Below are 12409 nucleotides of genomic sequence, written 5' to 3'. Positions count from 1 at the left end.
TTTACAATGTATGGAACGTTCAAAATTATAAACAATATTTCAGCATTAGAGCATAGTTTTTCTAAAAGGGGACATCTTTTTAACAAAGGAAAATATCCATTGTAGGAATCCAGAGAATAATAAATTATGCCAAAAAGTCACTGTTTGCATAAACATAGGGATAAAATATGTAATCAGGTTTGCCACATACTGTCTTAAGTATGGCAGAATGGTTTGTTCTTATGTTGCATAATGGTTCTATGATGTATACACTCTTATTAGCTCTTAAATTTTGTTTTGTTTTCTAATATCACAATATGTGATTTGTATGTTTCGAAGTTCTTAGATAGAGTTATGCTTCTAATACTTCCATATTTGAAAAAATTATTTCTCTAAATAAAGCACTCCAATTTATAACAATTATATTACTATAGTCAATACTGGTGATTTAACTTGAAAACATAAAATAAATATCTATGATAATATAATACCCTCAAGCAATATTGTATATGATGATTAGAAAAATTACTCAATTATAAAGATCATAGTTCTATTATCAATAATTTTATGAAACTTAATATATGATATATTATTTTGTTATTTTAGAATAAGTTTCAGTTTTGAAGGGAAGAAATTTTGGTGAAATAGTCATTTCTATCTACAGCAAGCAAATGGTTAATATTGGGATACATACATATGCATTTGTTTTTAGAAGTAGTTATACAAGCCAACACCAATGACAATCCATCAGTAACCTACTTAAAAACATAGGCTATTATTGCAAATATTATAAAATACTACGACCAGTTGAAAGCTAATCATTCAATGTATAAGACATTTTGCGTGTGTGTGTGTGTGTGTGTGTGTGTGTGTTTACGCATCTAAGTGAATATGTGGTTTAAATGAGCTAAAGGTTTGGGAGATTAAAATTCTTTCTTTATATACAACTGTCATTAGGTTTTATCCAAAATACATAAAAGTATAAAACCTCTAATTACTGTGCTAACCACTTTATTAGGCTTTCTGATGTCAGTTTTTGTGTTTCTTAATAACTGCGCACATAACAGAAAGACTAGTTCTACAGCCCATGGGACTTTTTCCTGATTTAATCAACTTATTAATATTTAAACTCCCTGAGTAGCAAGAAAAAATTTTGTTTTGTTCAATTAAAAAGTAGCATGGAAAAGATATTTATTCCCAGAGAAACTGCACTGTGTTTTTCACCAATATAATATATACCAGTCTCTGACAAAAACAGAATTTTGAAGCACAGTTTAATTTTTTCATCAGTTTCTGAAGTTATTAATTAATAAAGGTAAGAATGCTCACCTACTGTTACCCAAAGTGTTCCTGACTGTAAAGAGATAATATTAATGAAAAAATAATCTGTAAATATTAACATATTTCCTTTGGGCTTTAATGAAAAATATTTTTATTAACCATCTTCAATATTATTAACACACCTTTGCAGAGAAATAGAATAGTTGGTGAACTCTGATTGATATTAAATGTTACTCTTAACCACAGCAATAGCTACAGTAACAGAAGTCAGTATTTCATAAAGAATGCCAATTAAATAAAGATAAAATTCATGAACTCAATATTCCTAGAATTACCTGAAATGACTATTGGTTTTCTACTTCTTACTGTAAATACTCATTTATAAAGGTTCCCAAAAATGTTTTCCAATTGTTAGAAACATAAAAGCAGGCATAGTGAGACATTTGAAGAAATTGGTGCCAAGACTATATTAAGGACACTTGTCAGGGGTAGAGTGCTTGACATATATGAACCCCTGAGTTAGAGCAGAAGCACAAACAAACAACGGAGAATGTAAGAATGCTTTGAATCATACAATTTCGTTCTCTTTTCATTTCTATTCAGTTTTAAATGTAGAAATTCATAAATGTGAGTAAAATTATTTGTTCTTTAAACAGTGTAAAAGTGAAATTCCTTCATCCAAAACCTTTCAAGAAAAATCAGAGAAGTTTAATAAATAAATACAAAAGAATTCTAGAGATGTAGAGGGAATCTGTTCATGGTGTTTTCTTTTCTTAAAATGCTCTAAACCTAGTTTAGTTCAATGTAAATATTCATTATATTGCATAAACAGTAAGCAATGATGGATAAAAGTGTAAGAAGAAGCACATGAAGTTCAAACAAAATAAGGCAGTGTTCTCTATTTATGCTATTTTTAAGGAAGTTGTTTCTGAGAGAAATATTTGGCTAAACAAACTAAGAAAATCTAATACTTCCTACTCTTCAATTAAATAAAAAATATTAACTTCATTGTGTCTACAATTAGTCATACATTGAAATAAATGGTTGAATAAAGGTTTACATGAATTTATCATGTGTAGAAAAATGAAAATTTTGTGTTATACATATGTGATTGTAAAATCATACCTTCATAATGTTAACTATTATTCACTAGTTTCTGTTCATTAAATTTTCAGTTAATTCATTTCACATCTTAGTAATTGTGTTTAGTTCATTAATATTTAATATGAAAAACTTCAAAATGGAAAACAAATTGTAATTTTCCATTTCCATTATCTTCATATCTAACACAAGCTTTCTAGCATATATATATTATATTTATATATAAATATATAAACATATATATATTTTAGAACTAACATCTTGGGACACCAATCACATCTAAATCTTTAAATATTCCTGATGGTCAGCCTCCTATTTGCTGTGATTTTGTATTTCTCTTTGAATTAAAAATGATTAGTTTAGATATTAATCAACAAATACTGAAAATAAATCAAGTTATGAGTGATTTCTCTAAGAGGAGGTGAAAATGCTATTCAATGTGTTTGTGTATGCATCTTCTGAAAATATGACCTAATGCATATTATACATTATCTCTCTGTCTCTCTGTTTCTGTCTCTCTCTACACACACACTTATATGTATATATACATATACACAAATATATATGACACCAAGTGAAATTATAATACATGCCTAAAGACAAAATGATAAATTATGATAAATAAGAAATGTATACATGAACCCTGGCAAACTAAAACAATACAGTAGACAGAATGGAACAAATGAGACTGAAAGGATGGGGACAACCAGTGAATATTCCAGTGATTTGGGATTAGCACAATGATAACTGCAGTTGATACCCTTTATACAACAGATCTACATTCAGACATAGAAATGTCCACCTTCCTTATATCTTCTTTTGACTTTCAATGCCAATGAAACTCTATCTGTCTCAAGAGTTATTCCATACAGGAAAACCACCCTTAAAATAATTTTCTGCATCCTAAACTCACAGTTGGATGACACACCATACTTAAAATCTGAGTAAAAGTTATAAATATTGATTTTTATTGCTTTATAATGAAATGTAACCATGAGTTTACATATTAATAATACCTCACTATACATGGTACCTAGTTAATAATTATTTAGCAATGAATGACTTTGTGAAGGAATAAAGAAGTAAAGAAGATTTGAGAAAATAACCTTTAGATAAATATGTCCTTGCCTAAATTTATAACAAATGTTCTGAGGATAGTTCCTCATGTACAACAGCACAGGTTCACAACAGACAAAATCCCAGCACTAAAGGCTGGGCGGTGGTGGCGCACGCCTTTAATCCCAGCACTCGGGAGGCAGAGGCAGGTGGATCTCTGTGAGTTCGAGGCCAGCCTGGTCTACAAGAGCTAGTTCCAGGACAGGCACCAAAAACTACAGAGAAACCCTGTCTCAAAAATAAAAAAAAAATCCCAGCACTAAAAAACAGAAGGGAACATAAAGTCCCTCCACTATAGAAACAACTATTTGCAGTTGATACCTGGCGGAGAGCAGAAAGTTTGTCTTTTCTAATGGAATGCCACTATGTATACCTACAGCTCACCATGCTGAGGATGATTTGCAAGACAAACAAATATCATGTTTCATTTTAATTTTGGTGAACTTTTGCTTTGTTTTGCATGAATATTGTCTTATTCTTTTTGTTTGTTATCTTTTTCATATTTGGAGAGAGAGAGAAAGTAAGAGCATTTTTCTTTCTTTGAAAGAACATAAAGTTGGATGGTAGAGAAATGGGTAGGATCTGGAAGGATGTGGGCAAAAGAAAAAATATGAAAAATACATTGCATGAAAGTATTATTTAAAACAACCAAATAAATCTTTATTAGACTTAAAAATATCATTAAATGTGATAATTACACATACAAAAAATAAAGTATTGGGTAAGAATAAAATATAAACTTAAAGATTAAAACTATTGCATAAAGGAAAATTGATGTTCCTATATTTTTATATTTATAATATTAACATTTGGATAAAATTACACAAAGTAATTAAAAGAAAAAATAAATCATTTATTTTGATGAAGCTTTAGAAATTATTTCTACTAACCTTTTCATGACTTTCCTGATATTTGTTATATAAGATCCTAATAAAACAGTATATATTGTCCTATGTAATATGGAAGAATAATATATTAAGAAACAAGGTTATCAACATAGTATGTGCTAAGTTGTGTTACATTGTTATTTTATGTTAAGTATATGTTTAAATGTTTCAGTGATATAACATTTAGGGAACATATATTCTAAAAATCCACCTATCAAAAATAGAGAATGAAAATATTGATTGAAGGTCATTTCAGGGGCTTGACACTTACAGTGATTGAATTAGCTCCTTGTGGCAGACTGTTAAGATCTTACAGAAGTGAATCTAAAAATTTTATAGAAATATTAGTATATTATCATTAAGTTCTACAGAATTTTGTCATTAGAAAACTCTTCAGAATTAAGACAATTATATAAAGATACACTTATATGTTTTTATATAAATTTTAATTTTTTGAAATATAATTACCATAATGAATTTAAATAAAAAATCACACGCTAATCTCAGTAGATGCAGAAAAGTCCATACCTGTTTTTATTTAATATTCATTTTAATTTCTAAAGTTTGTTAGCAAAACTTAATACGATCTATATCAAGGATTTTAATTAATATCACAATGTCTACATTAAAATAATCATCGTTTCAAAGGTAATAGCTGCTAATATTTACAAAATATTAATTAAATTTCTTCCAAATTTCTTCTTAGTATAAAAATGAGAGTTTAAAGGTTGCTAACCGACTGAACTACACACAAAGACAAGAGAGAGACAGAAAGGCAGAGACAGAAGCACAGAGAGAAATGTTAAGTAATTTGAGGCAGTTTGTTTTAGCAATTAGTGTCTATAACTTGCTAACAGGAGCTGAGGAAATAGCTTGTGGGTAGACAGCTTGTCTGGAACTCATAAAGGCATGCCTTCATCTGTTGCACCACAATCAAATCAAACTATAGAGTATGTACTATTTGAAAAAAGTTTTAATCTTTTAACTATTTCTGTTGATTTACAAATAGTTTTAAAAATATCCATAAATATAAAGAATATTAATTCTGATTGCATAGATTTTTACACTAAACTTCCAAAAATTTAAAATATAAAATATCTCATCAAATGTAGTTCTCAGCTTATCATTAATTTTTATTTAAATTTGCAATATATGAATTTGCATGTATTCAGAATTATTGGGTGAAAAGGAGTTTAGAAAACCAAATGAAAAATAGGATAAATTTTTCTCTAGATAACTTTTAAGTGAATAAAGATTATTTCTATGTATATATCTTGATAAACACATATATATGCAAATATATTTACACAAACACACATATATATGTATATATATTTACAAGCAGAACTGAGAACATGCAAATATCTAAATGTGAAGACATCAGCTTTAGAATTTTATAACAAAGATAAGGATAAGGAAGTGTGCTTCTTGTTGAATCATCTCTGCAGATGAAACACACAGGCATCAAGGAAGAGGACAATGCTTCCACAGTGACACAGTTTCTCCTCCTCGGATTCTCTGATCTTCCCAACTTCCAGGGCTTTCTCTTTGGAATGTTCTCCATAATGTACTTAATTATCCTCATTGGAAACAGCTTCATAATTGTGATAACCAGAATTGATCCTGCACTACACAATCCCATGTATTTTTTCCTGACAAATTTCTCTTTTCTGTAAATCTGTTATGTATCGGTCACTTTGCCTAGGATTCTGTATAGCATTTGGACCCAGGACAGAAGCATTTCTCTTCTGGCCTGTGCCACACAAATGTGTTTCTTCCTAGTGCTGGCAGCCACTGAAAGCATTCTCCTGACTGTGATGTCCTATGACCGCTATGTGGCCATCTGAAGCCCTCTACACTATCCTCTGGTCATGAATCCAACAAAATGTACACTCCTAGCAGTAGGCTCCTGGCTTGGTGGCATGCCTTTCCAGCGAGGGCAAACCTGTCAGATATTTTCCATCCATTTCTGTAAATCTAACAAGATAAACCACTTCTTCTGTGACATACCCCCTGTACTTAAGCTGGCCTGTGGAGATATTTCTCTTAATGAGCTATATGTCTATGTAGTGGCTATATTGCTTGCTGCAATCCCTTTTATATTAATATTAACATCATACAGCAAAATAATTGCCACCATCCTTAGATTGCCAACTGCTCAAGAACGGGAAAAAGCCTTCTCCACATGTTCTTCCCATCTGGTGGTGGTGATTTTATTTTTTGTCTCTGCATCTATTACCTACTTAATGCCAAAGACAGCATATTCTGCATTAACTGACAAACTCCTCTCTCTTTTTTACACCATTGTGACCCCCATGTTCAACCCCAAGATATACAGCCTTAGGAACAAGGATGTAATTGCAGCTCTGAGAAGATTATTGCATAGAGCGTAGTGCAATGGACTTATGTACAGTGATTGAATGCAACCAAAGTTCTACCATAGACTGTTACATCTATATTTGCACTTTGAGATGTTAATTACTGTTATGACCTCTCTTAGTTACTTTAAAAAATTAATATAACATTACTTTCCATAGAATACACTAACTAAAATGTTAGATTGTTAAAGTTGTATGAGTGTTAAAGTTAATGAGACAGTTTAATGAAATGTGTTCTTTCATTTTTTTCTACCCATGCTTAATATATTCCCTATTCCTATCAAAACGCAACTCCTCCAACCTAATTCTTTCTCACATGTATGTCTTTTTGTTTTGTTTCATATATGATGGAACTAAACTGAGGTCCTCTGTATGACCATATGTTTGAATATATTATGCCTAATCAACTGAGCCCTTTGACTCCTGCTCTCACTGAATTTGTTAGCGGAAAAGATTTCTGTAGGCAGAGGATGTTTCCTCTTCATTTTCATAACTTATTTTTGATGGGTCCAGTTTCATTCAGGCTCAGTGAAGGGAAAAGTAGAAGCTGTTTTTTCAAAATCTCTTTTACTTTGTCAAGCTCAAGTGTTGGTATTTTCTAACTACTTTCCCCTTTCTGTCATTCTCCATTTCTTTTGTCTCCTTTTCTAATATTCCTAGAACTTTATTTGGTATATAGGTATCTTTTACAGAACTGAGCATGCAATTCTTATCTATTGTTAACAGTTTAAGCAAGTATGTTTATGCACATTCTCCATGAAGAAAATGCAATGTGTATCACAATCTCTGTATAAATACAGTAAGCTTAATCAGTCTATTTTCATGTGAAATATCTATAAATTTAAACTGCATGACCTACAAAGACTAGCAACCAAAGAGAGAGGTCTCATGTGTGCAGTAACACCATTGTAGAGGTGAAAGTTTAGCTTTATAGAGAATAAAAAATAAATTTCTGCAAAAGGCTTTTTAAACATTTAAAATTAAATTTCCTTGTAAGTTTTCTTACAATGTTATAGGAAATCTTTTTCTGACCCTAGTACTGGTCTGTGGGTACATTTGTATTTACTTGCTAAATAAGATATGTCCAGTGTACAATATCAGCATGAATTCTTATCAACTTCCCTCACCCAATGTTCAGAAAATGATGGAAGATTGAGTATAAATTTGTAAAAGCCATACAATGGGAAATAGATGTCTGGTAGCTTGGTGATAAGCAAAATATTCATCAGTATGGTTATGGGCCAAGGCCAGTTCAGGCACCCTCTCCTCTGTCCAGAGAACAATCTGGGGATCTCTCCTTGGACCTGGGATCCCATTTATAATCAAGTCTCTAGTAAACCCTAAACTGACTCCCTTAGTTGAGATATATTCTTCCCTGATCCCATATCTACCCTTCCTTCCTCCCCCCTCCCAGTCCCCCGAGCATTCCCCATTCCTCCCCTGCTCCCTTCTCTCTAACCCTCTCCCCTTCCAACAACCTTCCTACCCCCCCATGCACCCGAGTTTACCTGGGACTCTTGTCTATTTCCAATCTCCAGGAGGAAAACTACCTGAATTTTCTTCAGGTTCACTCTCCTATCCAGCTTCTCTAGGATCACGAATAATAGGCTCAAAGACCTTTAATTATGGCTAGAATCCATTTATGAGTGAATACATACCATATTCGTCTTTTTGTGTCTGGCTTACCTGACTCAGTAAAGCGTTTTCTTTTTTTTTTATTATTATTTTTTAATTTTTTTTTTTTTTTTATTTTGGAGATGGAGACGGAGACCCATATTGGAACACTGGACTTAACTCCTAGGTCCAAATGAGAAGCAGAAGGAAAGAGAACGTGGGCAAGGAAGGCAAGATCAGAGGGAACCTTCATCCAACGATGGATGGCGATACAGATGGAGACCCACATTGGAGCACCGGACGGAGTCCCCCAAGGTCCAAATGAGGAGCAGAAGGAGGAGAACATGAAAAAGGAAATCAGTACAGCGAGGGATGCGATCACTCACTGATACAAGGGGACGGATCTAATGAGCGTTCACCAAGGCCAGTTGACTGGGACTGAGTGAGCACGTGATCCAGCCAGATTCTCTGAATGATGCCGGATTCTCTGAATGTGGCTGGCCCGGAGTCTTTCTGAAAAGCCATTGACAATGACACTGGGACTTGTTTCCTCTGCATATACTGGATTTCTGGGATCCAGTCTGTTTGGATGCTCACCTTCCTGGACATGGAGGGAGGGGGGAGGAGGTTGAACTACCCACAGGGCAGGAGACCCTGACTACTCTTGGGGTTGGAGAGGGAGGAGGGAAAGGAGTGGGGGAAGTGTGAGGGGGTTGGGAGGAGGGGCGGCAATGGAGACTTTTGTATTTTAATAAACTTTGAGAAAAAAAAAAGAAGTCTACTAGCTTGAATTTAATTGACTCCCGTAATCTAAATGGGATTGGACGTATAATAGAATGTGGTTTGGTTGAAGTACATATGGAGGAAGGGTGCCACTTTAGGGACAAGACTTGCTTTGCTCAAGATACTTTCCAAAGTCTCAGACAATTTCTTTCTCTCTGCAAAATGTAGGACTCTCAGCTACTCCTACAGTACCACATCTGCCTCCATGCTACCATGTTCCACACCATGATGGGAACAGACAGAACCTCTGAACCTGTAATCTGCAATTTCAGCTAAATATTTTCCTGTATAAGTGTTACCATAGTCATGGTGTCTTTTCACAACAATGAAAATGCTAACTGAAACAGAAGTTGGTGATTGGAAACTTCGGAGGGGGTATGATAGGCCTGTTCATGTTTTTGTTTGGAGTAATATATGCTTTGGACATTTGAGTTAGGAAAGCAGCAAGATACTTTAATCACTGTTAAATGAGCCATAAGTAGGAGCATGTAAAACAGTATTACTGAAGTTGAATTGATGAATTATGAGAAACAAGAGGTTTCAGAGGAGAAGAATGATATTATGTGACCTAGAGACTGGCTTTGTGATTTTTTTTTTGAAGAAATGATTGCTTTTTGCCCCTGTCTGAAGAATCTGTCTGTAGCTAAATTGAGTAGTATTGGGTTAACTTGTTTGGCAGAGAAAATTTTAAAACAGCTCAGTTTAGACACTGTTCTGTAGTTATTAGTGGCAGCTGTAATACAGTTTGTAATAAAAGGTAGCAAGCTGAGCAGGGTCAATTACAAAATGTAAATTTTGAGGAGAAATGTGCTTCAGGAAGTACAATGGAGCTAAGTCCCATGTTCAAGAAGATAAATGGATTAAGAAATGAAATATAGGGAGTGCTCACAGTGACAGAGTACCACCCGGATAAGATTCCAACTTGTGAAAGGAAACAAAAGGAAAACTTACTGATGGATATGCTGGGGAATACCTTTTATCCCAAAACTAAGTAGACCGAGGCTGGTGTATCTCTGAATTTGAGGGCAGTCTGGTCTACAGAACAAATTTCAGGAGAATCATGCTTAGGCATTGAAGGACAGAAAGCTGATGAATGGAATGAATGGAACATAAGGCTGATCCAATGGAATGAATGGAAAATACTCCAGACCCTTTAAGCAGCAGAGCTCACCACCTTCAGCTACAAGATTCTGGCTTTAGGGTTAAAAATAGAAGAAATATGTTAGGGGATTTGCCTCCATGCTTCAAGAAAGCTGCTGAAGTCAGGCATGTATCATGACTTCCCTTGAAGGCAGGTCTAGTAAAGATGTCACTGTGTGAAGCTTTGAAGTTGATGCCTGGATGGAGAACAAAGATATTAGAGACACAAGAGTCATGGGATAATGGGATATCTGCCTAGGAGAGCTGCTAAATGGGAGAGGAGCCAGGACAAGAAAAGAAAGTGTTTGCAGTCACCAAAACCTAACAGAGTTGAGATCTGGAGTGCATTTTGGCATTAGAAACAGAGATTTAGAGTTTGAAATTTGCCCAGCTGGTTTTCAATCTTTCTATTGTGCCTTCCCCGAATTTTTGAATAGTAATATATATCCTATGCTATGGGATGTTGGAAGTACATAATTTTCATCTTGATTTTGACTTTTGCATGCAGTTACAGTTAAGAGGCTGAATGAACCTCAGGAGAGACTTTGAACATTGGGTTTTAAAACATTGGTGAGTCTGCGATAGACTATGGAGACTTTTGAAAATGGACGAAGAGCATATTCGCTATGACATTGTTACAAGATTATGAGGCCACAAAGTGGAATGTGGCAGTTTGAATGTAATTTGCCACATAATCTCACAGAAAGTGACACCATCAGAATATATGGCTTTGCTGGATTTGGTTTAACCTTTTTGAAGAAAGTTCATCACTGTGTAGGAAAGTTTTGAGATTTCCTATATTCAGGATACTTCCTAATGTCTAAGTCAACTTCCTGTTACCTGGAAGATGTAGGACTCCCAGCTTCTCTTCCAGAAACACCTTTGCCTGCCTGCTGCCAAGATCCTCACCTTGGTGTTAATGGACTGAAACTCTGAAATGTAAACTACAACCTCAATTCAATGTTTTCCTTTATTAGCATTGCCATGGTCATGGTGACTCTCCACAACAATGACAACTCTAACTATGGTAAGAGTTATTGAAATGCTGTCTTCCTCATATGACATGACTGTTGCACATAGTACCTCACAGCACCTATGACTGTCTGCACATCTCGAGAACAATTCTATATTGACTTCGACAAGAATCATACAGTCCCACTCCAGTTAAAAGTCTATGGCTTTAATAACAGCTATTAATCTTTACTTTGATGATATCTGTAGGTCGCAGGCTCATTTAGGCTACACCTTAATAAATGCAGTTATATATTGTAACAAGGCTTTTCCTTTTTACAGCAAGTCAAACATGATACAAATAAAAAGAAATTCTATCTTCTTAGCCATTAGCAAAATTGAAAACAAACACTACAGTGAATTTCCAACTCATTCCAGTTAGAAATTCTGTAATAAAATAAAAGAAGGAAATAACAACAATAATACTGTAGCCATATAATCTGTCGCATATGTGGGTAAAGAGAACATTTATAGAGAGTTATTGAGAATAAAATGTGCCTTCATTATGGAACACAGTATGGATAATCCTAATAAAGCTGAAAATTGAACAGCTGTAAACTCTCCAAATAATAATTTGGGGTCTATGCTAAATTGTTCTAAATAAATATATCATAGAGTTTCCAAGCATCTATAATTCATAGCTACCAAATGATAGAATTATCCTAATTCCTCATCAATATATACCCGTGTAAAGAAAAATATAATATATGTGTATATGTGTATGTGTGTGTGTGTTGCATAGAAATTACACTTATTCTTTGCCTTGAGGATTTTGAATTTTTATGAGTAGAATAAAAATCACACACACATACACACAGAAAGAGAATGATTCTCATATCACATATCCAGAGGAAAGTAATGAGGATGACAAGATAAGAGAGGCAGATGTGCCCAAAATATTCCATAGACATGAAATTCAACACAATATGCAAGGCATATATACCATAAGATATTCAAAGTGATCCAAAGTTAAAAATTCTTTTTTTTGTTTGCTTGGTTTTTTTTTTTTTTGACTTACGAAATTTTTTTAAAATTTATTGAGGATTTTAATTGATTTTTTCAAAGTTTATTAAATTATAAAAGTTTCCATTTCCGCCCCTCCTCTCAACACCCTCCCAC

General features: G+C 33.7%; 2 pseudogenes; one reads left to right on the top strand and one right to left on the bottom strand.

The window, feature by feature from the left end:
• Positions 1–12409, bottom strand: part of LOC148122468 (olfactory receptor 9G19-like) — a 224441-nt pseudogene that overhangs the window by 68621 nt on the left and 143411 nt on the right.
• Positions 5804–6757, top strand: LOC125399290 (olfactory receptor 10AG1-like; annotated as a pseudogene).

The sequence above is a fragment of the Myodes glareolus genome, chromosome 3 (assembly GCF_982192425.1).
Source record: "Myodes glareolus chromosome 3, mMyoGla1.1, whole genome shotgun sequence".
Lineage (NCBI taxonomy): Eukaryota > Metazoa > Chordata > Mammalia > Rodentia > Cricetidae > Myodes > Myodes glareolus.
Note: the sequence above shows the minus strand (reverse complement) of the source record. Positions and strands in the feature narration are given on the sequence as shown.